Here is a 13,764-nt window from a genome sequence, read left to right on the forward strand (position 1 = left end):
GTCTGGCTGAAAGCCTGCGTTGTGGCCACTTCTGTGTATAGTTGAGCATCACGTTGGCTGAGGCCAAATTGTTTTGGAAACGCGCACTCGCCCGCGTAGTTGTGCTCTTAAAAGTGCAGGAAATAATGACCAGGAATGAGGAATGCTTGCAAATCAGATTTTTCTTATTTTATGGTATTGTTTGGAATGAGTCGCGTATTTTGTACGCCATGTGTACGTAGATGCAAATCGCTTTGGTTTGTAATGCCGCCCATTCACGACTTCCGCACGCTTCGCCTTTATACGCAGTATTCCTAAAGGGTCTAAACATCAAAATGACAACTTTTTTCAGCTGATGTCATCCGGTGGAGCTTCGTGCGAGAACTATTGCTGCTTACCTGGTGGCACAACATTTGATGAACGCCCAAAAAGCCCGGAACAAGCATTTAGATAGAGTAAAATAAACAATTCCTAATTTACAATGCGTCTCGAGTCTGCTTTATGAAACTGCACGTGGCACAGATTCGACGGAGGCTTGTAAAGATCGTTCGCTACCATTTGCGCTGAATAAAACGATTCCGTACTAAGAACGCGCGTGGTTGAGCAACAGAAGCAAGCAAACAAAAATAACGTGCCGATTAGCGAAGCCGGCGCAACGCGTGCTAGATAGCGTTCAAAACGCGCGCGCCCAAAACCGAAAGATGTTAATCCCATCCGCTTGGTGTGCTACAGTCAAGTCGGCCGCTGGGCTCTATGGGAGTGTCCACTCTTGTTGGGAAGAAGACGAAGAAGTGCGGAACGGCAGTCCTTGTTCTGTGGTTCTTCAAAGTTGTGCGACTTCTGCATATCAGGAGCTTCCCCGAAGACGTCGTCCTCCGGAATGGAGGACGGAGGACCTCCGCGCCCTCATGGCAAGGCGAGTGGCGCGACGGTAGCCCTGTCCGTGGGAAACCGCGACATCACCGACTATAGGCTTCCCGATTCATCTGACAGCTCAACAGCGGCAGAGATGGAATCGGACAGTGATTACACGCTAGTCCAATCGCGCCACTTGAAGCGCAAGCTTCGCCGGACGTCAGCAGGCAGTGATTATGCTCATAAAAGCCGACGTGACGAACGGGTCTTCTCCGTAGGCTACACCCCAACTACGGAAGGAACGAATGTGAATTCGTTGAACAGACAATCGCTGACAAAATACTTCGATCTAATAGCCTCAGGACATGTGAGAGATCCGCATTAATGCTCGGAAGAACATACTGACGGTGGACGTGAATTCTCAGGCAGTAGTGGAGGCTTTGAAAGGCATTCAAGTGGTTGGCAACATCCCAGTTCGCTCATTCCTAGCGTACGGCAAAGATACCTGCACTGGTGTTGTATCAGATGTGGACATAAACATAAAGGACGAAGACCTGCGATCTCTTTTATCGTCGACAGTGCGAATCCTCGACATCCACCGATTCGGCCGCTCCCGGCGCATCAAGTTGGTCTTCGAGTCAGACTGTTTACCAGCATCGGTCAAAGTAGGTTATGTGAGGCACTCAGTGCGTCCATATGTGCCACGACCGTTACAGTGTCACAAGTGTTTCAAACTGGGCCACGTGAGCGCTGTGTGTAAGAATCCTACGTCGTGCCGAAGATGTGGTGGTGCTCATCATCAGACTGACGCCATGAAATGTGCAAATTGCTCCGGAGCACATAAAGCGACATCCAAGGACTGCCCCAAAATGGCAGAGGAGAGGCAAATTCTGAGAAAAATGGTGAGAGAACTCCACGCACAAGGAGGCTGCCGATTCCGTCCGCAAGAAAAGGCGCCGGTTGCGGCAAAGGCGTCGCCGCTCCTAGAGCAAGCCCCGGGGAAAAAAGGCAGTTCATTTGAGTACTTTAATGCAAAACGTGCCACAGAGAGAGCAAGGCCGGCTCACACAAGATGCGCCTCCCCCAGTACATCCGCGCCCGTCAAGGAATGAAGCGTCATCCAAGCGTCCAAGCTCTTCGGCTGTAGAATGGCCTTCGCTACCACAAAGGGCTTCCGGAGGAGATACTCCTTCTGCGCTCCCCAAGTGCCGGGAGGGTAATGAAAGGCTTGGAAATGAAAAGGTGATAGACCATGCTTAAACAGCTAGTAAACACTATGCGTATATTACTCTCCGGATTGGCAACGCCAACTGCACTATCGGTCGTGAAGGCGTTAGATGCTATGGAGCCGCTATTAGCGGCTCTAGAATAAGGGTGGCAATCATGGCTCTCACGATAAAACACTGGACATTGGAACAGAAGATGCATCATTCTGTTATAATGCAATGGAATGCTCGAGGTCTATGCGGCCGCATGTCTGACTTTAGGCAACGAGTCTTCGAATACCGCTTCCCAGTGATCGTGATATGCGAGCCAACTCTCATGTCGGAATTTCGCCTTTCCGGATACGTTAATCTCTGGTCACGTGAAGATGAACACAAGAGCAAAGTGTTAATGTGTATACGCAATGACATGACGTTTGTTCGGAACACGATCACTCCACATGAAAGCAATGAATATGTGTGTGTGACACTAAAACAAACTACATGTGTTTTCGATCATCGGCGCCTACATACCTCCTAGACAGACTTGAACTCTCTTACCTATCCACTGTGTTACACAGTTCCCCAGGCCCTCGTGTTGTTATTGGAGACTTCAATGTTCATCATCCATACTGGGGAAGTGCCGCAATGAACTGTCGGGGTAGGAACTTGATGGACTTCATAGACACTAAAGGTCTGGCTGTGATCAACGATGGATCTCCAACTTACATGCGCGGCACTACCTACGGAAGTTGCTTAGACCTCACTATTGTATCTCAGAGTCTCCTGCCCTTAGTCAACTGGTGCTTGGACATAGAAACACATGGGAGCGATCATATACCAACATATGTGCAAATGAAGTGGTTTGTGCAGTCAACTACATCTGCTGTACGCTGCACTGATTGGTCCAAATTCTCTACATCTGTCGAAGAGTACTGCGGAGACATCACTTCATCATCTGATATAGAAGACATTACTGTATCATCAGTGCAGAAGTCAACTAAGTTCATCAGTGCACCTACATCCAGAACGGCGATTGATATTGAATATGAACGGCTCCCAGCGATCCGTCGTAGAGCGGCACGGAAGGTTAGGCTAACTCAATCGTCATTAGACCTTGTCTTATGTCGACGAGCTCAGCGAAAAATACGGCGTCACCTTCAAAAAATGGGAATGGGAAAACAACGGTGGAGGACCTTCTGTTCGTCTCTGGATCCTCGAAAGCCACTTTCTAGGATCTGGCAGATAGTACGACGCCTTCGTGCCCCTCCTCAGCAAAACCATCGTTTCCGTGCTCTAGCACTTCACCAATCTCTGACGGAAGTGCAGGTTGCCGAAGACTTCTGTAAGAGAGTCACCCGTACCGATGTTTCAGCATGTCCAACATTGGATCGACCCGTGCTACCACCTAAAAATGATCGTCTTGACCTTCCTTTCACGATGCCGGAATTGGAAGCTGGTCTTGCTGCGTCGAGACGATCTTCTGCACCTGGACCTGACGGTATTTCGTATACTGCTCTGTGCCACCTTGGTGTGGAAGGTCGGAAAGTCCTGCTGTCGTAGTATAACGCCACGTAGTCATCCAGTACAGTCGCGAAGCGGTGGAAAACCAGCCGTTTGGTGGCCCTCCTAAAGCCAGGAAAAGCGCCTTACGAAATATCTTACCGGCCAGTAGCTTTAGCTAGCTGTGTCGGTAAGGTGATGGAACGGATGGTGCTCACTAGATTAGAATGGTTCATGGAAAAGAATGAGCTTTATCCTGAAATGATGACCGGATTTAGACGTGGCCGGTCTGCAATAGAGTGGGTCATTGATCTCATGTCTACGATCGAACACGAAAAGAAAGCGACACCGACTTTTAGGAGCAGTTTTCTTAAACATAAAAGGAGCTTACGACAATGTACGGCACGAAGCCATTCTTGATGCCCTCAGTAATTTGGGCATCGGCGGCCGTCTCTACATGTGGATTGAAAATTACCTAGATGGTCGCACAGTCTACATGTCTACGAATGATGGCGAAACGACAAGACACGCTGTGGTCCGTGGAGTGCCTCAAGGAGGAGTTCTCAGCCCGACTCTTTTCAATGTTGCCCTTATTGGCCTTACGGAAATAATTCCTGATACAGTACGCATCAGTACCTACGCAGACGACATATGCATATGGGCATCCGCAGTCACGCGACCGCAAATTCGTGCCAGATTGCAGCGAGCTGTATCTTTAACGTCTCAGTACCTGCAGTGCCAAGGACTGCAACTGGCCCCAGACAAGTGCGCTGCGATAGCGTTCACACGGAAGCTTATGTGCTGGTATCCAATTATGATCAATGGAAATGCCATCCCATATGTCACCCACCACAAATACCTCGGCGTTGTCATTGACCGCGGTGTTTCATGGTCGAAACATGTGACAATGTTAACGAAAAAATTAACTGGACTTGCTGAAGTTTTTCACTTTCTGGCCGGTATGAAGTGGGGCCCATCGGAACATTCGCTACTCCGGCTGTACCAGACTCTCTACGTCGGATACATTCGGTATAGCCTGCCAGTTTTATCAAGTATGAGCCCGTCATGTTTGCGTACGCTGGAAAGTGCCCAGGCACAGATGCTGCACCTCAACCCACGGAACAATTGAAGAGGCTCGCGTCACCCCTTTACCTGTCTATCTACGATGCGAACCTCCGAGTATTCCTGCGACTGCTGTGCCGTCATGGACGCCATCCCTTATTGACACTTTCCGATATACGGCCGGACTCCACTTTTTCAAGAGCCGTTAAATGCCAAGAATCTGCCATACCAGCATACTTTGCCCCAGCTGACCTTCTACGTATGCCCCCATGGGTAATGTCCAAAATATCGGTACGTCTACCTATTCCTGGAATTTCTAAAAAATCGCGAATACCTACCGTCGGCCTCAGACATTTAACGCTTGAATATATGTCGAAAGAATGACTCCTTGGTGAGCGTGTATACAGACGGATCGGTCTCGTCGTATGCGTATGGTGCGGCTTTCGTCGTGCCTGCGCATCAAGCCATTCGACGGTTTCATCTGTATAACAAGACGGCTACAACATCTACGGAACTAGTGGCGATCAGAGAGGCCGTTCAATATATTTCGCGACAGCCTCCTCAAATACGGACAGTCTTCAGTGACGCAAAATCGGCTCTGCAACTACTTAGAGTGGTGTTGAAAGAAAGTGCTTACAAGGGTGTTGGTTCTTCAAATTGCCGAGCTCTGCACTTTAGCGCAACAAAACGACCACCACATCACAGTTCAGTGGATTCCCAGTCACTGTGGTATACAGGGCAACGAACTGGCCGACGCCGAAGCGAAGAAAGCACTCGAAGAACGAGAGTCACTGCTTTCAATTCCTTTTTCAAGAGTGGACGCCAACTGCCTCCTCTCCAGTGTCATCCGAAAACTGACGGCAAAGCACTGGGACAATCCGGATAATCGCCACAGACGACTCCAGAGATTGGACCCTACCATGAATTTTAGGCTACCACCGAAAATTCAACGCAGCTGTGCCAGTCTTCTGCACAGACTAAGGCTGGGGTAGCGTTTACGCGCGGATACGTGCACCTTATGCGACGCACCGAGTCTCCACACTGTGAGGGGTGCAATGTGACTGAGACTATAGGTCATGTGCTTTGTGACTGCCCTAAGTACGTGGAAGAGCGTGAAAGGTTGGACAACGACCTTACGCGAATCGACAGCGCACCGTTGTCGGAGGACGTTATTTTAGGACCTTGGCCAGACGCTCAATCGAGTTTCAAGGCCATCCAGGCATTACTGAACTTTTTTAAAAATTACGGGCCTGGATTGCAGGCTTTGAGCATGCCAAATTGCTTGCCATATGTTCTACATCTTCCTTGTATCGTCATCGTCACCCATCATGCGCCTCTTTACCTCTTCACCTTCCCCCAACGCCGAGTAGCTGGTTGGAGGAATATACCTCAGGCCGACCTCTCTGCATTTCGCATCATTAAACTTCTCTCTCTCTCTCTATCTCTCTATCTATCTCTCTATCTCTCTATCTATCTATCTCTATCTATCTCTCTATCTATCTCTCTATCTCTCTATCTATCTCTATCTCTCTCTCTATCTATCTATCTATATCTATCTCTCTCTCTCTCTATCTATCTCTCTATCTCTCTATCTATCTCTCTATCTCTCTATCTCTCTATCTCTCTATCTATCTCTCTATCTATCTATCTATCTATCTCCACTCTTGTTGAATGTCTTTTTCTATGCCTCAACGCCGTAACATTTTGTTTGTAGCAGAGCCCGCTAAGTTGCCGCCACAGCGCAATGCAAAAAGCGCACTGATGTCGCTGCTCATTGGCTTTGAACCGCGTTTCAGCCCCAGCTTCGCGACCCTGAGAGTTTACCTTGGGCGCAGTCTGAGTAGTCATTCCAAGCCTTTTTTTTTTTTTTTTTTTTTGTCCGACCGACAAACAAGCACATTGTGATAGGAAATGACTAGACCGGTGTTGTGACAACGGCGGCACGCCTTAAAAGAGCAATGCATTTTCGGCATCCTGAGAAAAACAGCGATACTCAGCACTCCCACAACGCTACCTGCCCTCTAACACTGCTGCGTGAGATCATGTAAAGGGGGCCATACTTGAGGAACTAGCGATATACCACTGCGTTCGCCTGCAGGATGGAAGCGCCACTTTTCAACACGCGATGGCCGTAAAAAAGAAATTACTCACGCGAAGAAAAGTTCGCAGAAGCTCTTAACTTTTAGGCAATACTATAATGTATACAAGCAAAACTTCCTGCCCGGCTTTTGGGTTACGTGACGGTGAACTGATTAGTTGAGCTGTTTCACCGTCGAGCGATACCCCATGTCACTTTTGCGCATATTTTCGGACCCAATATAAAGATAATTCCAGCTGAATCGAAGGGGGGGGGGGGGGGGGGTCGTCTGATGGTGAAAGTGAATAGGCCAACAGATTTCTTTTTTCGGCAGTGTCTGACGTTGCGAACCTTATCGCCACTTCGAGCTGATAATGGCTATGAAAGCCATCGATTTGCACCGTCGGGTCATACCTGTAAGTTTAGTGCGCTATTTTTCTGCGATGCAGGCATGCTCGTGTGTCAATGTGGCACACCAACCTAATTTCCACCGCAATCCAAAGACATGTTACGAACGGTAGACAGAAGAAAACACCGCGGCCGCCGTTCCCAAGCGATGGAGAACTATACTCTTTCGGTCAACGTTAGTGTACAGTCGTTGAACTCGACGTAGGCGCCGTATATCGCGGGCGTCTCCGTGCCTTCGCTTGCCACCAGATGGCGGGAGCGCCGCTATATGCGGGTGCAGGTAGATAGATGGATGTTATGAGCGTCCTCTTTGGAACGGAGTGGTAAGTTGCGCCGCCAAGCTCTTATTGCCTAATGTCTTACCTATGTTAAAAATAAAGTAAAAAAAAAAGATCCCACGATGAATTCCCATAACCGAAGTTTCTGAACCTCTATTGTGAACTTTTTTTTTTACGCCTCCGTTGTTTGTCGTTTCCCAAGCTTTCTTCCATCAATCTTCCAGTCGCCTCTTGCTGATCTCTCTTGCGGACATGTTTACTTTCCCCCTGCTTTCGCTGAACCTAAGGGCTTCAACGAGGCCAGAGATGCCTAAATCGACCGCTGGGCAGATATCTTCACATTCTAATAAAGCATGCTCCATCGTTTCCCTAGCTTTGCAGCAACAGGCACATGATTAAAATTAAATTATGGGGTTTTACGAGCCAAAACAACTTTCTGATTATGAGGCACGCCGTACTGGAGGACTCTGGAAATTTCGACCACCTGGGGTTCTTTAACGTGCCCCTAAATCTAAGTACACGGGTGTTTTCGCATTTCGCTCCCATCGAAATGCGGCCGCCGTGGCCGGGATTCGATCCCGCGACCTCGTGCTCAGCAGCCTAACACCATAGCCACTGAGCAACCACGGCGGGTTGCTTCTTCCTTCTTATATCTCGCTTTATAAGTGCGTGTTCTAAGGCATCCTAATCTCGCTCAGAAAACAAATTAGCTTCCATTTGAGTTATCATAAATTGTTTCTTTCCCGATTTCGTTTTTCCTCTCAAGTATTTACTCATCGCAGGTTTCTTTTCCATCGCGGCCACCCATGAGATTATAGAGGTTTAGCTTGTCCCGTATTCGGGTAAACGCAAGCGGACTAAATAGTAAAATTTTACTTTGCTGCGGGTGTAAATTTTTGGCAACAACACGATTACGCCAGTGCCGAAAATGCACACCAGTAGCGAAGTAGAATACACTTGGTTAAGACATTATTAGCTGTTTTTGTTAGCTGTGCGCCACCAGGTGGTTGCACCATGCAGGCCGCTCACGTTTACGCCTGCTGCGTTTACCCGAATACTGGACAAGCTAAACGTCTATCATCTCAGCCTCTGACTTTCCGCTTGATATTTTTGTTACTGTGTTGCCCACCAAACAGGCCGGATACTTGCTGGTAAGCTTCGTAGTTCTTTTCCTCCACTGTGAATCAATGTTATTCCTGTACAAATACCGCAACACTCTCCCAGCCCATCTAATTTCTTCCGTATTCCGCATTCGTTCTTCATGAGCTTCCCTTCCTTCAAGACTTGCCCAGCCCACATCACCCTGCCCAGCTTCATTTGTAGTCTTCCCGTGAGCGCCGAATGCGAGGCGTCCCACTGACCTTTGGTTCCCACCGAGTCCTGATTGTACCCCTGATTTCAAGTAAACAACCGCATTTCCAAAAGTAAGTCCTGGAACCATTACACTTTTCCGCATACCCCGGAGCACCTCGTACCTATTGTATCCCCAAAGCGCTCTGTGCTTCATTATGTCCACATTTCTTTTCCCCTTTCTGTTATTTTTTCCTGTGTTTCCATATATCTATTGCCTTCGTTTATCCATATACCTAGGTATTTATATTCTCTTAAGCGAGGTATTTCCTGGCCCTGTACTATCACTGTCTGTCCGTTGTTTTCATTGTCACTGTCCGTGCGTGATCCGCTGCAACACCACCTGACGGAGGGCATACTCGGGAGCACAAGGACGCGGCCTCCTCTTTTGGCAGCGGGAACTCTGCACGCGCTCGACTGAGCACTTCACACGATCGTCCCACGGGCGCCTTATCGTTCCCTCGTGTGTTCGCTATTCCTGGATTCATCGGAATGAATGAATGAATGAATGAATGACGTTTATTGGCGCAAGGGCCAGGAATGGCCAAAGAGCGCCAGGTCCGTGGTGAAGGGTTCGCAGTGTAGGTATGAGTTCTATGAAGTTTATGTGACGTGGCTGTAAAGGGGCCTTAAAAATAGTCGCTCTAGGGTGTGTAAAATCTATCTGTAATAAGATTATGTCGATGGCAAATGACATTTCTATGAGCTCTAAAATCCATCGTGAGAGAATGATGCAATATAGAAAATATGTGAGATGGCAAAATTACCTGGAGCACTACTGCCTCGCCAGAGCCCTTGAAACAAGGGCCTAGAGGCATGTGCTATACGAAACAGCTATCACAGCGGCATCCTCTGAAGAGAGGAGACGCTACGAATGGTGTGGGGCTAATAACATGTAACAACATCTTTCAGGAAACCTAGGAGTACATTGGTGTCAAAGAGTGGTTCTGGGCCGAGTAACATTACAGGAAGGGGGATGTGCTGCCGGTATGCTAGGGGAAAATGTTTCTCTCAGATTTGGCTTCACGACACTCCAGAAGGACGTAGAGGACGGTCAGCCTCTCCCCGCATCGACCACAGGTTGGGGGATCATTTCCACTGAAGTAAAAAGTTATGCGTGCCAAATGTGCGTCCTATTCTGAGACGACAGAATAGCACATCTGCTCGCCGTAATTTTGTTGCGGAAGGCGAAGAACCTAACTGTGGCTTTATCACATGCAGTTATTTCTGCGTCCCACATGCATTGCCAGTGGTTTCGTAGTTTCCTTCGTAAGAAGGGCTTCAGGTCTGTGACAGGGACTGCAGCGGTAGGATTAACAGCATGCGATGAAATTGATGTGGCCATCTGATCCGCTAGAACGTTACCCTCGATTCCCCTATGGCCAAGTACCCAGCATATAATATGCTGATTGGATAGGTAAGCTTTGCACAGGTCGGAATAGACCTCAGTAAGTACGGGATTTTTATGTTTGCAGAGTGACATTAAGGCCTTCACCACACTTAGGGAGTCTATATATAACGGCTTTTTGGAGTTTATTTCCTTATATGGTTTACAGCCGACAATAATGCGTAGGCCTCTGCCGTAAAGATACTTGTTTCAGGATGTAGTACATCGGATTCCGAGAAGGATGGACCGACGGCTGCATAGGACACTCCGGCATGTGACTTGGAAGCGTCTCTGTAGAGCTCTGTGCACGAGTGCTTGTACTGAAGTTCTAGGAAATGCATACGGATTTCGACCTCTGGAGCATGCCTTGAAACTTCTAGAAAGGGTATGTCACATACTATCACCTGCCAGTCCCAAGGAGGTAATAGCTTGGTTAGGCGCATTGAGCGACGCTCGAAGAATGGGACATGCATTTCATCGTTAAGCTCTTTCACACGCAGAGAGAAAGGCTGTCTTATAGAGGGACGATTGCGGAAAAGTGTAGCACACGTCATATCGGTAACGGTATTAAAACATGGATGTTCAAGATTAGAGTGCACTTTAAGGAAATATGTAAATCTGATGTATGATCTCTGCAGGTGGAGCGACCACTCATTCGCTTCGGCATATAAGCTTTCACTCGGGCTTGTTCTGAAAGCCAGTGGCTAAGCGGATACATAGATGGTGGACAGGATCCAGCATCCTTAGCGCGCTCGGGGCGGCTGAGTTATACACTACGGCACCATAATCCAACCTTGACCGAATTAGGCTCTTGTAGAGATTCATTAGACACTTCCTGTCGTTACCCCATGTAGTCTGGGATAGAAGTTTCATTATGTTCATTGTTTTTAGACATTTTTCTATCAGATATTTCATGCGTGGAATGAAAGCGAGTCTATAGTCAAGTATAATACCTAAGAATTTGTGCTCTTTGTTGATAGGTATTTGTTGTCTACACAGTTCTAAGCAAGGATCCGGGACCAGGCCTACCTTGTAAAAAGAACACAAGAACTTTTCTTAGGATTGATTTTACATCCATTTTTCTCTGCCCACTTTGTTCAAGCCACGCTCCGTACCTGTCTCTCGCACACTGCGAGGTTACAGGATTTGAAAGCTATTTGAATGTCGTCCCCGTAGACAGAATAAAAGATGGCCAGTGGTAATGAAGCACGAAGCGTGTTCATCTTCACGATAAAGAGCGCGCAGGTGAGCACACCTCCCTGGGGTACACCAGTTTCTTACGTAAAAGGACGTGACAGTACATTGCAGACTTTTACCCGGAAGGTACGACTGGACGAATAGCTTTCTATTAGGTTGAGCATATTACCATGGATGCCCATTTCTGACAAGTCTCTTAAGATTCCGTAACGCCACGTTGTGTCGTAGGCCTTCTCCATATCCAGGAATATGGATAAGAAAACTGTACAAATGCGTCACGGATATTTCCTTCAATACGCACAAGTTGATCAGTTGTGGAGCGCCCTTCTCTGAAGCCACACTGATAGGGATCAAGCATTTTGCTCTGTTCAAGGAAATGAATGAGTCGCCGATTAATCATTTTTTCAGATACCCTACAAAGGCAACTTGTGAGGGCTATCGGGCGGTATACTTGCAACTGAGGAAGGGTCTTTGCCTTGTTTCAAAACAGGGACCACAATGGCTTCTTTCCATGCAGTTGGAAGGTATCCTACAGCTCAAATGGTGTTGAAAATTGTGAGCAGTGTAACTTGGGTGTCATTGTGCAAGTTTTTGATCATTTCATACATGATTCTGTCAGATCCCGGTGCACAGCTCTTGCATGCGCTGAAGGCAGCTCTCAACTCGGCAATACTAAATTCGTCGGAATCCATCAGAATGTTCCATAAGTTGCAATTTGGCTAGCTGGCCTAAATAATCAGATAGGGACAGCACCAACGAAATTTTACTGAGTCAAAAATGTGACAAGCCGCTGCTTCAAAATATTTGACAAAGAACGACGAGCAAAACACACTAATCCTGATTCAATATATGATCGGAAAGTTTGAGTAGCTTGGAATACATATTAAGTCTCGCTTCTGAAACAAGCACCATATACCGGCGTCATACACACCCATTGTAAACGCGAAGGCAACGGAGGCAGTTGAGGCAAGCAATGGCAGCGCCCGCGGGATCGCCGCGCAAAGGGTCAATATACACACTCAGCACTTTGTTTCAGGATCAACAAAAAAAAATGAGGCTAGCACTTTTCTTTCATCAGAGCACCACATTCACAAGCGCAACGCTCAAATTTACACGAGCTTTGCTCGCTTGCGAGCCAGACTTGCACATTCAAGGCCCGTTGTCGCTGCAGAAACCGCGCATAAAAATGCATTCGCGTCACCAAATAAAATTTGATGACACGGGAAGTGAACTCAAAATGCGCGCGGCATCCAACGCGCACAAGCGTTGCAAAAAGCACCGAGACGGGAGCAAAACAAGCATGTATACACACCGCCAAACAACGTAAACAGCTGCGGACAGTGCTTCGCCGCGCCGTGCTGACCGAGCAAAGAGCGACAGCAGCGCCACGAGATCGAGAATAGGTGGCGGGTCCACGCAGGCACAGAAGTTTGAAAACAACCTAATCTAGTAACGTTGCTTTTGGTCACATGTCTCGGCTGGAGAATGATAGGAGACGGAACCGGAATGTTACTAGCCTGCAGCATCAGTGACAGAAGTTAAGTGACGGTAAAAGGGCTATCAGTGTGAAAGAAAAATTGCAATATATTATGGCTGTTTTTGCTCCATTCAAATTAGGGACGTTGCCTTCAGACGGGTTACAGATAACGCAACTAGCGAAACCTACTAAAGGTGATTGGTGATAAGACTAAGAAAGTACGCACGCAGAAATGGGGAACGCCCACCAAGATCACACAGTTCCCCGCCGTTGAGCCAGTTTCTGTGCCGACATAAGCAGCGCACATATATTAAAAACGTCCTCTGACTGCGAACAATTTAGGAGCACGAATGCCATTTAGTAGCAGCCAATCATCCGCCATAGGTCTCCCGTGCTTCGAAAACTTGCGGTCGAGCATCCAACCACGTCCGCCTCATTCGTATTCAGACTATCAGCTTAAATTGGCCATGAAGGCCTACGACTAATGAATATATTGCGTAACGCGTCACGTTGACCACATTTTAAATTCTGTATAAGCAATGTTGAACTTCTATCGGACAGAACCATCCCGAGTTGCTCTCCATAAATGAGGACGACCCTGCACAGCCGCCGTCAAGGCTATCCACAGCGTGGGAGCACGGCGCTCAGCGTTTGTGCCGTCCAGTTAAAACCAAGGAGGAGTGCGGCTTCTGCACATGCGACAGGCCACCTCTGTACGTGCGTCGAGCTGCTTTATGTACCATCATGACACCATAACTGTCGAAAGGAGCGAGCACCACGGCGAGCACCGGCACCTATTAGGATCTTCACAACGCACGCATCGAGTTCATATTTTATCGTGTGACTTCGGTAACTAAAGAGCAAATCCGTAGCAAGACCGAAGGGACACGAAAACTTAAAAATGAACTACAAACATCCAGTGCGAAACGTCAAGCTCCACAGAGCGGGTACAGTGGGCAAAGCGTTCAATTCTTGCGCGTGCGCCATGA

At 47.9% G+C, this 13,764-nt stretch overlaps 1 protein-coding gene across 3 annotated transcripts in view; it reads right to left on the reverse strand.

Annotated features, from left to right (window-relative positions):
• Positions 1-13,764, reverse strand: part of LOC142564268 (terminal nucleotidyltransferase 4B-like) — a 101,552-nt gene that overhangs the window by 62,956 nt on the left and 24,832 nt on the right. The gene's annotated exons all lie outside the window — the stretch shown is intronic.

The sequence above is a fragment of the Dermacentor variabilis genome, chromosome 1 (assembly GCF_050947875.1).
Source record: "Dermacentor variabilis isolate Ectoservices chromosome 1, ASM5094787v1, whole genome shotgun sequence".
Lineage (NCBI taxonomy): Eukaryota > Metazoa > Arthropoda > Arachnida > Ixodida > Ixodidae > Dermacentor > Dermacentor variabilis.